The 10,658-nt window shown below is 29.1% G+C and overlaps 1 protein-coding gene across 1 annotated transcript in view; it reads left to right on the forward strand.

Annotated features, from left to right (window-relative positions):
• Positions 1–10,658, forward strand: part of LOC117173803 (neurexin-3-like) — a 55,735-nt gene that overhangs the window by 8,776 nt on the left and 36,301 nt on the right. The window lies entirely within an intron of this gene.

Consider the following 10,658-nt stretch of genomic DNA (forward strand, 5'->3'; position numbering starts at 1 on the left):
TAGAGCTCCAAGGAGATTATGTTGAAAAATAAAAAAAAATCTACCCAAAAAAAATTGTTTTTATACTTCATTCTAAGGACTTATTGAACTACCCTCGTACTTATCGCGCGAGCTTACGCACGAATGCGGCACGCGATGTGTACGTGCACTTGAAAACGATCCAATGCCTCGCCTCATTCTACAATCCACGCTTTACATCTCTCTCTCTCTCTCTGCTTCAACCACCTATAACATCCCTCTTTCTTCTATACACATAGCCTTATGTAACTCTGAGCTACTCCCGTCTAGACAAGGAAGGGTGGACGGCATTACACTTGAATAAAGCACTTTCCCTCTTCGTCCTTCGCTAAAATAGGAATTCTAAGACAGAGATCGAGATATAAAAGGAGGCTAATACTTCAGCATTTCAACCCCTCCTCTCGTTATTTCTATCTAACGATTTTTCTAAGAACGGAAAAAAGAAAATATTTCAGAATAAACTGGGGAAGATGGATTCCCTTCGTGTTTTTCGTCTCGTCTCGGAATCGCAGACGCAATAAAAGAAGTAGGACAAACAAAATTCTGAGTCATGCTGCTTAATCTATTCCGATTATTACTGCTTTTAGTGTGTTAAAAATGGCAGTGAATCTGCCTCCAAATATTTTATAAATAGAGTAATAAGTGGTTAAAAGGAATAAAATTGCATCCACTTTTTCAAATTCTATGTTCATAAATCTCGAATGTAGCTTAAGAGCCCCTGAAGATCGTAAAAAAGTATACCCGGTAGAATGAATATTCTCAATGTTAATGAAAAAACTTTCAAGAAAGGTCAAACTCTCCCAAGATTAATATAACAATTATAAATTGAAAACCTTAAATTAAATTCAGTAATTTAAAATTCTAATGCATTTTAAAGAATTTATAATTACAGAAAACATTAATTTTCTGATAAATTAAAAGGAGCTTAAACAAGAGTTTTCATGTCTAAAAAGTCCTTGAATCTTCTTTCAGAAGCATAGAACATTTTAAATTATTCCGTACAAGTAGCAACGGCATTATTAACACAACATTTTAGGTTCAATACTTTAACTATATTTACTATAAGGATAATCATATCTCTCCCTATTTCTACATCTGAAAAAAAATGTAAATAGTTTTATACTGAAACTGGGAATTAGAATTTAAAAACCTATTTTCTATGAGAATAAGCATTTTTCATCAATCACCGACATAATTCCCATTTTGCAAACCGACTTTTTTTGCTTCTACATTGTGAAGTGTACGAGCAACTTCAGCCCCTCATTTATAAATCAAGAACTTGAAGTACCACACCCCTAGGTAGTTCCTTTTCCTATTTACAGAAGGCGTTCTGGAAGGCAAGAAAGAAAAGTAATTATGCTTATTTTAGCTGGAATCCAAGATCGGTGGAACGGGACAGGTTCGTGACGGTTTTGCAAAAAGTTCAACGTTAATAGGAGTGATTTAGTTGCGGCAATCTTCACGCCAGTACTGCTCGCAATAGGTGGTTAGCGCACCTAGTGGTACGCTACTACTACTCTGATCTAAATTGCGAGGCTTGCGTTCTCAGTAGGGGGTTCTCCATCTCAATTATTTCTTTCAAAGGAGACTGAAGCCTCAGCGAAAGATATTTATTCAAATGAATTTTAAAATTGCAAAAGCGGCTTTATATTTTAAGCATCTGTACGATATTTTTTACCCTTTTCAAACTTAAAATTTTACCTCAAAATAATTTTAGTATTCTCTCTCTTTAGAATATCTTAACATTTGTTGAATTATAAATAATTAAGAATAATTTACTTTTGCCTGATTTTTGGTAAAATTATAATAACAAGATTTCCCACATTGAAATTTATTTACAAAAATGAACAAATTGAACTCTTCAAAAACTAAAAGGCAAATGATGTGCACGAAGTACACAAATAATTTTGAGAAAAACTTCACACCTCTGGAAAGTTCAGACAAAAATTTATGTTGGTATTTTGCGATAGTTTGCAACACTCAGGAAAAAAAATAAAAAACTATATACACAAAAGAAATTATCCGCCCTATAGAATTTTTAAGTCGACGTAAAACCGACAGAACGCCTTTTCTATATGCACAGAAACTTTTTTTACACGATTGAAACAATAAAAGAGTCAGAATTCCCAACCGAGTAAGCATGACCTTTTTTTTATTCCTATATTTTGTTTAAGGTCGAAAATTTTAATTTTTTTCGTAAACGATGCAAGATATTAAAAGAGAGCGGGACATGTTTTTGCAGAAATTTTGTAGATGTATACACTTCCATGTAAACAACTTGTTGTATTTTCCACTTTTTCCAAAAAACGCAGATTCGATTTTTCGAAGAAAAATCCATCTAAAGCATGGTTCATCAAGAATAATAGATGATATATTTAATACATATTACCATCTATCCCTAAAAATAACGTTTGAAATTGAGGTTTTTCAGACAAATCACTTACAATAATTTTGTGGGTAAATTAAATTAAAGATAAATCAGATCAATTTAAAAATAATGCATACAATTTTCTATTCAATTTGAAATTTGGTTATTAAAAAACACTGGATCAAGGTATAGCGTTTTAGTTTTGAAATTGTCATATATCAATTACATAATCAAAACTCTTTAATACAAAAATGTTATTAGTCTAGCTAAAATATCTAGTTCCGCATATTAATCATCCGAATGTGAAACCTAGTTTTTTAAAGTTTCGTATTAGAAAAATATTCCATAAAAATAAATCAAGACCGATAGTGCTTCCAAACGAAGATTCAAACTACCATAAAGGATTTAAAAATTTTTTCCCCGGAATTTCAGTGATAAATTTTTAAAAATTTATTTCTTCTATCAAAAGATTTGCATACGGTTGATGAAGCTGGTTAAAAAATTGGAAAATAGTGAAATATAATTTGAGCTATGCATTAAAATGTAGATAACATTAAAATATTAGCAGATATTTTCGAAATTTTACTTCGGTCATGCTCGCACATTTTCCAGAGGTTGAATATAACTTATAACTCTGAGTAGACTTTAGAAGAAAGCTAATAATAAAATAGGACTTTTTTAATATATTTTGTAATTCTGATCAATGAGAAAGTGCGTAACAACTGTCCAAGAGGTCGCCGTTTTTTAACCTCATAAAATGTTACAATATACGGCAGAGACGAAAAATTAATTCAATTTTGTCGCGACTCTAGTGCTCTCGTGGCTGTTCCAGCTTCCCATTTAGTCTTCATTCAAATGAACACACGGATGGCCATTCTGACGGTAACAATATCCCAACTCGACGGATTTAGTTCTTAATTAAAAAACTCTACAATTAAAATTGCCAACCGCCGAACGCACCTGTCTCACGTAATATCCAACGAAATAATTTAATTAGACAATTTAAACTATTCCATAATTTGGCTGGGTTTGTTAACAAAAGTTTTGTCATCGTCTGTGCATGCAACCATAGAATAATTTACTTTTTACTTATGTACAGAAAAAATAGTTGCTTAACAATCTATTGAATTTATATTATAGTCCTGATAAAGAGAAAGGTAATTGAAGCTCACAACCTTTTGTGTTTAATAAAATTATTAGACATCATCTGAAAAGCATGTAATATTTTAATAAAATTTAGAAAAGAGACCTCGGAATTCTAAACGACAGTCTGTGATAATATAAAACACGATTTCTTAACGGAAAAAGGTTATTTTTAAAACTATTGTGATATAATCTTAATTTTTAATAATTATAAATTAATCAATCCCACTGGATGAGAGATCGACTACTAACCAAACCACATAAACTAATGTATTCAACCGCACGCATTAATCAGCGTCGCTATAGAACCACTTTAATCTTTGTAACAAAATCTCGGCCAAGTATCTTGAGGCTGTTCCGTATGAATTAGTACGATTAGCATCAACGAACCTCAAACTAAAGTTGTTGAACTCAATTTTTTTCATATAAAACATTTGTCTAACGCATTTTATTTAGAACGTTCAAAGATGATCTAAAATCATTAAAGAGTAAAGAAAAGTCAAGCACAAACAATGTTTTTACTCAGTTATAAATGTGAAATAACTTTTACAAACCAATAATTTAAAATATGTAAAAAATAATTGAAATTAACTTATTTCAAAAAAGGCTCTGTACTTTCTTCTTCAAAGATGAAACCTGTAAAAAACTATATAAAACTGATCAAGAATGATTCACAGTAGAGTCTAAAAACGATCTTAGGACCTTAGTAAGCAAAAACCAGTTCATGTATTATTCTTTTGAATATAAAATATTGCGAAATAAAAATAGTTCCATTAAGAAAAGTCGAGTGCAAGAACTTTCAGGTTGAAATTTATTGAGTCTTACGGGATCGGGTGCAAAAATGGTGTGCTTCGTACTAAAGTTTTAGAATTTTTATTTTAAGAATGTGCATTTGTCCATTTTTAAATTATTTTTTTACAAAATTTAATACATTCTTATTAACATTTTAAAAAATGTTTCTTTTTTGTTAATTTTCCTTAAATATCTTGTTTTAAATAAGCATACAATTCTTTCAAATTATCAAAACATGTGATAATAGTAATTCTAAAGATATTTAAAACATTTTCATCTTCTTTTATTCTGCTATATATGTATGTCTTGTTATTGAAATAATAAAAAACAATTATGAAATAACCACATTTACTATAATTAATAGATTTTTCCTAAAAATGATTCGACTTTGTTTAGAAATGACACACAAAAAAAGCAAATTCAAAATGAAAAATTATTTTATAACTTTAATGAGATTTTTTTTAAGATTTACAGGTATGAATTACATTAAATTAAAAAGGAAAATAACAAAAAAGAGTGTTCAATATTTTGGCTACGAAATTAGAGGAAATTAAAAAGTCCAAGAATTCGACAATCAGGGTTAAATATTATTATAATTATTATATATTATTATAAATATTATTATAATATTATTAAGATTTCGAAAAGCACTTCAAAGTATATCCGGATTCAATAATTATTCTTTAATCAAGCAATGCTTGAAATAAAATGCGCTCGAGCTCTAAAATTTTAAAAGGCATGAAAGCCATGTAAAATACTTTTAAAATGATCTCGTTAAGTCTTTCATTATGCAGTATGATATCACGTCTAATTTAACGTAATTAAACAACTTTTTCTGTTAAAACTAAGAATTAAAAAATAGCTTTGATTAGAAAATAAATCCCCTATCATTTCCGGATCAGAGAAAATCCCCAACCTAGCAAACATCCTTCATAAAAAATAAATTATAAGCAATAGAATTAAGTAAGCAATGCAAAAGACGCACTACGAGCAAAATGGGCAACATGAGCGGTGCTACGGAAAACGTTCACTGCGCACTCAAAGCTTTTCAGGGACTGTCGTCGAACTTCTGCAAGCCCGCACTCTCAATTATTCCATCACTTATTTTATTAATTCTTTTTGAAATACCATATAAAAAGTCGTTGATCATCAAATAAAATATATGACAGTTTTTCTAATATAATTTATAATACGTTTTGTTGAACCTCCTTTTTAAATATAATCGCTTGGTTTTTCAAATAATTTCTAATCAAATTAAATTTGAAAAATTTACAGGTTGCAAGGAATAGGAGAAAGATTTACTCATTCAACTTGTCTTTTGTTTAAACAAATTTTAAAGTACTAGTTTTTGAAATTTATTGAGTTTCCTTCTATTATTTAATCAATGTCACATGATCATCATCATCTTACTGGAAAATATCGGGATGCAGCGTAAAATGGTTGAAATCTTAATTGTGAAAAACATCATCTAATACTATAAGCATTAAGATTTATCAACAGAGGGAAAACAAATTTGTTTAGCAAGTAACGTTGACTTTAGGCTTTGAAAAACAAATGAAACAAAACTTCGAAACCTCAAAAAAATAAAATAGAAATAATATAAAATAATTTTCTCATACTATTTTTGTTTTTGAAAATTAATTGACTTTTTTTCTACTATTTAATTAAATTTGCTCAAATCTGATCAGACTTCTCCCTCTGTCTAGAAAATACTAGAAACTTTTATAAGTTTAGAAAAAGACACATTTAGAATTAAAAATGTATAAGGACTTTAAAGAAAACAAGTATGAAAAGATAAAATTATGGGGACATTAAATAGGGAATTTCCTTACATTTTTGTCTTATTTACTAAATTTGTACCACAGAAATAGTTGCCTATTTGAGTTTTATTTCACTTTGATTTATAATTCTGAAGGACTACACGGAATGAAAAAATTAACCATGCAATATGATTGAAATTAATATATTTTCGTGCTACCAAATCTGTCACGTTGTTTTAGAAGCTTGAAAACGTGGAACGAAGGCAATCTTCGAGTGATTACAACTAGCGAAGCGAAACTTGTTATCCAATAACCACTTCTCATTTTTCATTTTAATTTAATGGGTTATGTCTCTAGGGAGAATTGTAAAATAATTTTTAAAAAAAGTATCTAGTCCTGGCAGACATGCGAGGCCGCCTGGAATATCGATTTATTGAGTTAATGCATGCGACTGCGTACACACGGGACAAAGTTAACCGCTTAGAATATAAAGTGCTGTATGAGTGTCGACGCGGATATGGATTTTTTATATTCAGAGCACACCTACCACGGACAGCGAAAATCACGAATTTTTTAAATGTCGATTAACTCCTATTTACGTTTATTTTCACGAATATTGCATTGGAACCAAATGCAGCATTTCCGAGCATCTAACATTTTATTACACATTTTTCATCCCATTAAAACTGTACTAAAAAAAATTTGAAAGAAATTCCAAACATCATTTTAAGAGAACCTATTTAAAAAAATTTAATACTTTTAAATTCAAATTTGTTAGTCTGTTTAAAACAACGGATAACAAATGAGAAGACAGATTGCATAGCTGTCTATAAATTTTTCTCGTCGAATGGCGTTGCCCCTGAAAACTTTTCCAAGTTTTTGCACTTTTTAAATTCAGATTAAAATTTTTTTCTTAAGTCTGCAGTGTTTAATGTTGTACAGAACGATAAAATGAGAAAGGAATTTTCCAAATATTATCGAGGCTACAATTTTAAATTGGTTTAAAGTATTTGTTACTTGAAGCGATATAAATTGTCAACAGATCCCATGACACCAATTTCAACAAAAAGGTATTTTATTTCCTTTATTTCAAAATAAAGTTAAAAACAATAATAAAATTTGAGTTATTGCTGTTTTTATATCATGTAATTATTTAAAAATTATTCATATTAGCGTATAATCGATAGATAACCATTCTACTTGAAAAAATTAATAGTTTATTATAAATCATTTGTGACTACAAATTGTAATGTTAAAAAAAGGGTTTGGTGATTTTTGAATATTTTTAGATAGTTATTAGGTGATTTTCATTTTCACCCACATATAACGTAATATCCAAACATTAGAAAAATATGTATTTCTTGTTATTATAAATTAATTTTTAAAAAAATGTGCAATTTAGAAAAAATTAAAAAATTTCAGTTACTTCGTTTTTAAAAAAATTTTATTTAAAAAATTGCCAGATTGAGCAAGTATTGAGTGATTGAGTTATTTTTTCTCAATCATGTTTTGTTTGACCTGCCAGTTATGCTTCGGTAAACAATAGTATTATGTCATATCCAAAAATATTATTGAAATAGTGCATTTGTTTATAAATTTTGTTTATAGCAACTAAATTTGTTATGAAATGGAAACAAAGTTTCACTACCAAGCCTAATAGAATAAATTGGAAAGAAAGGTACTGAAACTGCCAAAAATGGCTTAAACTGCGCATTTGTTTATAGCAATCAACAAATTTTGATTTAAAAAACCTATTTAAAAAAGCGCACTAAGAAAATATATTTATTTTTGTTTTTTTCATATTTATGTAATATTTTTAGTTTTATGAAAAACGAAAATCACTTCATAAATATTAAAATCCACTAAAAAATGTTGTACCATTGTTTATGATAAAAAAGTTATTTATAACAAATGTTTAATTAATAACACACGTTCGATTAATGCTCCTCCAATAACTATTTATTAATTAAACACCAATATCAATTATTTCAATTGATTACGTGTTATTAAAAAAACCATATCCTAAATTTTACCATATTTATATAGTTTATGTCTAAATAAAGTAGCTACTTTCGATTAAGAGGTATGTAAAAAGTCTATTCGACTATATTTTCAAGATTTAAAATAAGCTTTTAAATCGGCCCTTAAAGAACATTCTACGACCAATATTTTACAATATACAAATTTTTCAATTGAAATTGTGCGTTTTTCAGGGAAGGCAAATTGATGATAAATTTTAATGGCTGCAAAAAATTGAAACTGTTTTTTTGCTATTAAACTCTGAAATTGGATAGTTCAAATTAAAAAACAAAATTTTTCAAATTTTAGAATCTAAAACTTACAAAGGGGCGTGGAGGACTTTTCTTTGTTTAAACATTTATATTTCGTAAAAAGAAGCTGTTCAATTCAATTTCGCTGAAATATCTAATAGATTGTACATTTTCAAAAAAATATAATTAAGATGTTCACAATATTTTTCACATTGTTCATAACTAACCGTTATAAGGTTAATTTTCTATCCATACTTACAGCTTCCAAAAAAATCTAAAAAAAGTGCATAACTATTCAAGAACGTGGATCTTAATTATTATTTTTTCTAAAATCCTGCGAGAAATGTATTTGTTTCAAAAAATATGATTTGAAAAAGTGTAGTAAACAATTTCACAGAACTTCACTGGCAGCTGTAACTATGAAAAAAACTATTTATTACGTTTAGTTTTAAGCAATGAAAAATATTTGGTTGAAATATTAAATAGACTTTTTGCTGAATATACACAATCTGTGAGATATTTCATCGAAATAAAATTAAACCATGTATTTCAACAGAATAATAAATGTTTAGAGGAAAATAGTGCTACCCCACCAATCTGTCGTTTTTGGATTCCTGAGTAAAAAAAAGTTTTTTAGCACTTTTAGCTTTTCGATTAAGGATTCCAATAGCACAAACCAAATCAAAATTTCTTTGCAACAATGAAAATTCATCATTGCCTTGTCTTTACTGAAAAACTTGCAATACTAATTAATAAATTTATATTTTGTAAACTATCTGTTACAAGATATTTGTTAAGGGCTCATTTTTCAGCTTAAATAATATTTTAAAAACAAAATCCTATACATTTTTTACCTACGTCTTAATAGGAAGGAAAAATTTATGCTAACATTTTAATACTTTATCTTAAGACATTTTATCTGGTGCTTTTAATTTATTCGATCTAATAGCTATTTTTCGGCTAATAAGACGATGGAATTTTCAATAACTCTAATTCCTTTTCCAGCTCGTTCAGAGCTAAGGGTACGGAAAATTTCGTAACTATAGACAGTGCCTGAACATAAACATTTAAATGCAAGATTTAATGTCTCAACAATAAATTCCTTACATTTTATATTATATTAAAGAAAACATATATGCTGCTCCGCCTGCCGAAACCTGATGCAACTAACGCGCTGAGTGGGCGCGCTGTCTTGTTGTTTGTCACGCTTGAGTGAGCAACGCGTCTCTTGCGGTTTACGAAAATCTAGGTTCCAGTTTCTGTAAAAATATTCAGTTGCTTCTGACAACTTTGCACGTTCCAGTTTAAAATGACCTTAGCCCTTTAAGTAGTTTCAAATTGCGTTGAATTCCATTTCGCTTATATAATAATAGGAGAACCTGCAAATAAGAGCTTGGAGAACTATATTTAAATTCGAGGGGCGGAAGTTTCCAAATAGTTGGAATATGGTTTCGGAATCGTACTTGAAGCGAAAAGCTCCCTTCACTGTCCTTAATGAGTCTATATCCCCCCACCCCGCGCCCATTCCTTAAACCTCCTTTTTGACGCTCCTGCGATTCTGACAAATTACAAAAGTTAAATCGTAATGAAAAGATCGTTACCCGCAATCTCACTCCTCTTTTTAACGCTTTGTGTCAGTTCTATAGAAACGACTTGGTTTGGTTATACCAAACGCAAATTTCGTTGGACGGAAAGAAAGAAGATGCTCTTGTTGGGCTTTCCTGCTTTAAGGGAAACCTGATTAATCCTTTCAAGCCAGATGTTACTTTTTCCTGAATATTTTTCACAAAGTTTGTTTACTTTCTAAACCCGAATTGATGGAAATAGTGTCTAAAATGGACACCTTTGAATTAATAAGCTTGATATTGTACGAAATTAAATATTTTTTTCGGAAAAAGAGTCAGCTGAAAGGTTTTTTGAAATTTGTTCTATCATGTGAAAAGATTAAAAGCATGACATGATATGTTTAAATCAACTGAAAAAATGTAAAAGAAGAGGGTTTCAATTTTGACTGTTTTATCATCAGGCTCGGATAAAATGACCATCCTCAAAGAATTAGCTTAAACATGCTTACTTTTCTTTTCATTTTAGCACTGAAGTTGTTAAACCTAACATTATAATATTTCATTAATCATTATGGCACTATCTTCATGTAAATTACCCGAAGTATTGTAAAATGTGATTTAAAATAGGATATAGTTAAATTCAGGTTGAATATATAATAAAATATTATTTATAAACAAATTATTAGTTTTAAAATAAGAAATTACGGAGAAAGAGAATAATAAATGTTAACAGCAATGATGG

Source organism: Belonocnema kinseyi, chromosome 5, assembly GCF_010883055.1.
Source record: "Belonocnema kinseyi isolate 2016_QV_RU_SX_M_011 chromosome 5, B_treatae_v1, whole genome shotgun sequence".
Classification (NCBI taxonomy): Eukaryota; Metazoa; Arthropoda; class Insecta; order Hymenoptera; family Cynipidae; genus Belonocnema; species Belonocnema kinseyi.